General features: G+C 41.9%; 1 protein-coding gene across 5 annotated transcripts in view; it reads right to left on the reverse strand.

The window, feature by feature from the left end:
• The window catches only part of Mef2c (myocyte enhancer factor 2C), a 148,023-nt gene extending 143,854 nt beyond the window's left edge, over positions 1–4,169 (reverse strand). The window contains exon 1 of one of the 5 annotated variants that reach the window (XM_052743657.1): positions 4,044–4,169. The gene's annotated coding sequence lies outside the window, so the exon portion shown is untranslated. Of the gene's footprint in view, positions 1–2,694; positions 3,212–4,043 lie in introns of those variants that run through there. The other 4 variants (XM_052743658.1, XM_052743660.1, XM_052743656.1 and 1 more) reach the window with 4 other exon arrangements.
• Between the last annotated feature and the right edge of the window lie 2,032 nt (positions 4,170–6,201).

The raw sequence follows: 6,201 nt of genomic DNA on the forward strand, positions 1-6,201 counted from the left end.
ATTACTCCACATTGTTTTGTATCATGCCCTGAAAACCTTGGTTCTCTGTTTAATAACTATTTCTTGTTATGTATTACAGTTATTATTGTAAAGGTATTTCTCCATTTTTGTCACTTTCTGAGGTTTCATAGTCTAAAATATATTGCACAGAGTTGGGAATAAAACCACAAAATACACAACAATAAACAAAAGAAAGTTTTAAAAGATAAGGTTAACATTTACCAAAGAGTTATTTAGTATAGTTCTCTATTAAAAAAATTTAAATACAATGAATAATTTATTAGAAAGACATAATTGTATCCTGCTCAGCTTATTCACTGAGTAAAGTGAAGGCCAAGGAAAAATTAAAAGATATTTGAAAGCTATAGAGTATACTGTTTTTTTCAGGATTCAATTTTCAGGAATCATTAGTTACTTTTTTATTGGAATGAATAAATTCCTCCAAATTTTGCAAAATAAACCTGTTTATAAAGAAAAAAAATGAGGCAAGTTACAGCAAGCCTTTGTGACTGAAGTTTCCTGTGGTTATTTAGTATCTGTGCCCGGGAAAGTTAATGTCCATGATTACACACTTTAAAAATATGATTATCTTTGAAAAGGGAAGAAAGTTGCTTCTTATTATGATATGGCCATTTGTTATTTCAACAAATATAAGAAACATTAATAAGAAATAAATGGCACACCTGACTATTATCCTCTGCTGCATTCACATGCACAGCAACCAAGATGGAAACAGCGTAGTTAATGAAGTAAAATATGTTTTTAATAAGGAGTCTGAAACTATACAACACGTTCCAAAGCTGTGTAGACCATACTAATAAGAACAGTAGGTTTTTTTTTTTTTTTTTTTTTTAACAAAGTTTAGCACAACCTGAAGTAAAGGTAACTCCCAACTATTGAACCTTTAGCTTGATGGGGAACCAAATTTTAAACAAAAATTATGTGTAAAGTATGTTTTGATGAATACTTTAAGAATCAAGATTAGAATATGATTAGTGATTAAATATATGAGCCTTCAAATAATATACAAAACTCATTGACTTAAGGATTTTTCCCTCTTAAGAGAGGCGGTAAGGACATCTCATTCTATCCACCATGCCCTTGCTTTCGGACTACTTCTCAACTTAATCATTAATTCCATGCTTGTACTGGATGTTAATAATGTAGTTTGTTGCCTGCATTTTCTATAATCGAATCAATAGCTGCACTTGTGCCAGACTGATACACACTGAAGTGTTTTTTTTTTTTTAAAGACTAGCCCAAACTGACATTATTTTAAAAATTAAATGAGATATTTCAGCTGTGAACTGAAAATGGCTAAACGACTTAAGGCTGAAATTGGTTCGGCTAGCAGGTTAAGCTTGGCTCACAGGTGGTCACATTTCATGCCCTAGCAAGTCTCTAGGGAGGGGAATTATTATGCCCCACATAAACATCTTTACTCTGCAACCACAATCCCATTGCAAGGTGCCAGTGACAGAGAGCCCGGTCACTCTTCTGGATAGGCATGGGCAGGCAACTGGAGTTTCCTTTACAGCGCTTAGAAAACATATGCGCTCACCAAGTATTTCCTAAGACAGTTACTGTTAAGAGTTACTATCAGGCTAACAATAGTAAAATGCACTTGGTGTCAAAGCAGTTCTCCACCGAGGACCAGTTAAAGAACCAGCAGAGTCTGGTTCTACTTACACTGTCAGTATGTACATATAAAGTATTTCTTATGAAAGACATCCATTTCAAAAATATGAGGGAAAGCCTTTTCACAAAGAATAACTATAGCCATCTAAAAGAGTACAAAATGGTTCAGAGATAAAATTTCCCTTAAGAATTGGTGGCCTTGCTCTGGAAAGGAAATAACATTAGCATTGGACTCAAACACTTGCATAATAACATAATAATACAATAAACAATGTGCTCCGTCTCTGTAGACTTCCTTCATGGCTAACTTTGTCACTTAGTTTGGTAACTTTCATCCGAAGTCCAAACAGAAGGCGGGCTAAGGGACTCAGTCTTGCTTGTTTTTAAAAAGCTTAGTATTTCCCTTGATCTAAACAACAGTGCATATGCTGAAATCCAAACGTGAACTGTGAAATGCATAGACTACCATGGCCAGGGCACTGCTTCTGGTCCCTACCAATTAAGCTCTCTCAAGCCAGCACTTTGGTGAGGGCAAAGGATGCACAAAGGTGGCCCCTGGCAGACAGCCCTGTAGCTTAAAGCCATCCCAAGAACTAGTGGCTCAGAATCCAAACCCAGGGCAAATCAATCTTGGGGGCAACTTACAGGAACATCTTTCCACAGTGAACTTACGGCTACGTTTTAAGACATCTACTTCAAGGTCACAGAACAGTCTGTGAAATTCTAAAATCCACCAGGTTCCACGTTCTCCACCCTATCAAGCATGCTAATGACGTGAACTAACTTCATGAAACTTTAAACAAGATGATGAGACACGAACGAGTCAGATGTGATTTCAATAACGGATGGCAAACAGATACTACTATCTAAAAAGTTACTTTCAGCCACACACAAGGAAATCGTGGAATCTAAAGAAAAGAATGCACAACAAGCCTGAACTTAAGCCTCCCCAAAAGGAGTTGGGATAGACCTACTGCCTGGAAGAGATTGGTGCAGATTTCAAAGACAATACCCAAGCTATTTCTATTCTTTTCGAGAAATGTCAGAGGTACTTACATGAAGGAAGACTCGACCAGATTAGTCCTTGGAATATTTTCCTTTCTTAAAAGAGGAAGAGAGAGAGAAAAAAATAACAATAATCTTTACTTCATCCAGCCTTGAAGTGCTTCTCCACCTGATTCAAAGCTGCAGGCACGGCGACCCACACAGAACCTTCAAAGTCAATCCAATAGCAGCCCGAAGATGTCTGGGTGTACGCGTGTGCTCAAGTGTCTGTGACTGCGAGCCGAGCGAGCAGAGAGCTGGAGACGAAGTGTGCGTGTGTGCGCGCGCGAGGGGGGGGGGAGCGAGGGGGAGGCGCGCACGGGATCGCGCATTCGCGCGCGCACCGAAGCCGCTGGAAGAGGAGGAGGAGAAAGAGGAGGAGGAAGGTGGAGGAAGCGAAGGAGGAGGAGGAGGAGGAGGAGGAGAAAGTGGCTCTCTGTGGCCGGTGGGATTAAAAGTAGCCAGACTCGTCCAGAAAACTGCATCCAGGAAGGAAGTGACAGAAGACGGATGGGAAAAAGGAGAGCAGCACACAGCCTTAGAAACGTCGCGTAAAAGAGCGGGGGGTGGGGGGATGTGAGGATACTGGGAGGGGACGCGGGGGTGGCAAGCAACACCGAGCACACGGGGCTGGGGTTCTGAGCAGCACGTACGAGCCAGTGCGCACCCCCACCCCATTTCATTTTATTCTTGCCTTTGCCTGCGCTGCCTTTTCCTTTCCGTTTCTCTGTCCCTACGAGCCCAAACCGTTGCCTCTCCTCGCGAGCTGGGGAAATCATCAGTTTCACTCTTGCAAAAGGGGGGCGGGACTAGACCTCGCAGCATTTTAATAAAACAAACATACTGCAGCTCCCTCCTCACCCCATCCAGTCTCAACTAGATTGATAAATTACTCCACTACACTACTTTAATTATGTATATGGTATGCAGAATAAATCACTGAACATCAGTACCTCAATCAAGCACTTTTAAATGATAATTGCATCTTGGTGAATCAATCTTTCCATTCCTGACATTTTGCTAATTTTAGTTTTACGGTGGGGTAATGGCACATGCCATACGCAAACCTAATGACAATTCTTTATTGCATGAAAGGGAAGACAACACGGGGAGCGGCGGCTCCCTGCCTCTCTCCCCGCCGCGGCGGAGGACGCTCGGAGGGGACGCTCGGCTGCCGCGCGCTTGCTCCCCCGGGAGGCTGCGAGCCAGCCAGCAGGAAAGTCCTTCTCAAGTCGGGATCTTCCCTCTGACCAATAGGAGCGCGACCCTAAGAGCTGCTCTAGTGACTCCCCCCTCCCCCCTTTGGATTCGCGGTAGCCACTTCATTCTTGCTCTGGTCCGCGCGCGCCTCCGTTACTCACGCGTAAAAGCCACGATCCAGGATGTCTGCCGTCCTCGATCCCAAGCGTGCGCTTCCTGCCCGCCCAGAACGTACAAAGCTTTTGGCCTTGAGACCCGGAGAGCTAGGCTGGAAAGTGAGCTGAAAGGATTCTCCGGTGTTAGTAATAAAATAATTACAAGTATTTGAAATCTCGACTTTATCGCTGGGCCATGAACTTTCGAATCAATCTGGAAATATTTACCGAGGGGACAGCTTCCTTGGAGAACCCCCTCTCCTTCCCTCCAGCGTCTCCTCCACACCTTACTGGACTTTATCCAGGTCATTAACATGGAAACCAAACCAGCTTCCCAAATGCATTAGGCTACCCTGGCTGATAGCGGATGACTTCACTTATCCTGAAGAGTTTCAGCTGCACAGGAAGCGGCAGCTGAGACTGATAAGGACACTCGTGTTAAGGTTTAAGTTTTGCTCAATACTTTTCCATAGCCAAAAGAGGTTGACAAGCAACTGATACTTAGGAAAAAAGGTTCCAGGTTTGGGGTCCGTCCCTACTCTAGTCAATTACACCACACCCCAAAAGCTAAAGACAAAATATATCAACCGGTATACAAATCGCACGCACACACATACACACAGACAGGATTGCACGCCAGGGGTACTGTGGATTTTTAAAACATTCAAAACAAATCAATTTTTTTTAATATTATGACTGGAGGAAGAGAAAGCTCACAGAGGACCATAACACCGAAGGCATAAGAGTAGACAATAGTAACACAGTCAAATATCTGGCTAACTAAAGGTATTTCCTCAAAAAAACAAAACAAACAAAAAATAAAAAAGCACACCCCCCCCCCCCCCCCCAATCACTATGTGTTTAACCCAATGACGGGTTGCATTTGCTGGAAGTTCTTCAGTAGGCCTGCAGAGGACTATTTTAACGCAGGGGGACAATGTGGTTCAAAAAGCCTCCTGTCTCCTTGTGCAGGCTGTTTGAAGTTAGCAGCTTTTCTAGAAGAGTGGGCTTCAACATGCAGGCACCCCCAAAGGCTTCACTTGAAAGCAGAAGTTGACTTCATAGGCCAGTTAAACTACACCTGAGCGATCTGCAAGTGTCGGGCTCCTTCCCATGGTGACTATTAATTAGCGGAGCTACTTTCATTGCAGGAGAGCATGGCAAACTGTCACAAAGCTTGTGCTCTGTGACATAGTGGGTTCTTGTTTGTTAGTTCTGTTTTTTGCAAATTAGGGTCTGTACTATGTACTGTGCCTGCCTTTCACATAGCAAGTGTGTGGCGGCCATGAGTTTATGTCAACAGTATGGCAAAGGCCTCTTTACAGGTGCAGGCACTTAGATGCTTAGAGATGCTGAATACTAAGGCATGTCTAGATGTGGCAATGTAAATGAAAATCTAGGTGATTTTTTGATGTTTACAAATATCCTCACTGAGCAAACTATATGAAGGACCACGGGAACTTACTGCCATACTGCTTTAAATTAATGTAATGAACTGTGATGGCCTGTGTTATATGACAAAGTAGATACCGCCAATACATGAATTTCAACTGTGCTATTATAGTTAATGACAGAGGACATTCCTATTTACTACAATATACTTCAGTTTTAGATTTACTTTCCTTCCAAAGGAAACTTTTACTTTACCCTTTCACATGACAAAGAGTTATTTAGTAATAAACAAATTCATATTTATCAACAAAGTGTAAACATTCAAAAGTATGCTAAGCCGAAGTGAGGATGATTTGAAGCTTTGGGCCTGGAGTGTACTATAGTTGGCCTTTTAAAATATAAGATTTACCCCTTCAGTAGACTTAGCTTCTTAATTATGTGTGACCTAAGTTAATATTAGCATTAGTTTCCTTCACATAAGCTTGTGTAGCTGAAGTGGAAGGGAAGTAGTTACATAAATAGCAGTAGACAGTTACCCGAGCTTTAAAATTATTTAGTAGTGATCCATGAGGTGGTTGATCCAGAGTGAATTTTGTATTTGCCTTTAAATAACCCCAGAATTGCATTATTTATTTACTTAAATTTACTCACACTGGTGATTCCTACTCCCTAATGGTGCTTGGTGAGGATCAGGATATTTTCTTGTATAGGAAGTAGCTTAGTCTATGGTATTGAGAGACATAGAATTCCCTATCCAATTTCCAGATTTGTG

This window comes from Peromyscus californicus, unplaced genomic scaffold (genome assembly GCF_007827085.1).
Source record: "Peromyscus californicus insignis strain IS unplaced genomic scaffold, ASM782708v3 Scaffold_18__1_contigs__length_77618521, whole genome shotgun sequence".
NCBI classification, from domain to species: Eukaryota; Metazoa; Chordata; class Mammalia; order Rodentia; family Cricetidae; genus Peromyscus; species Peromyscus californicus.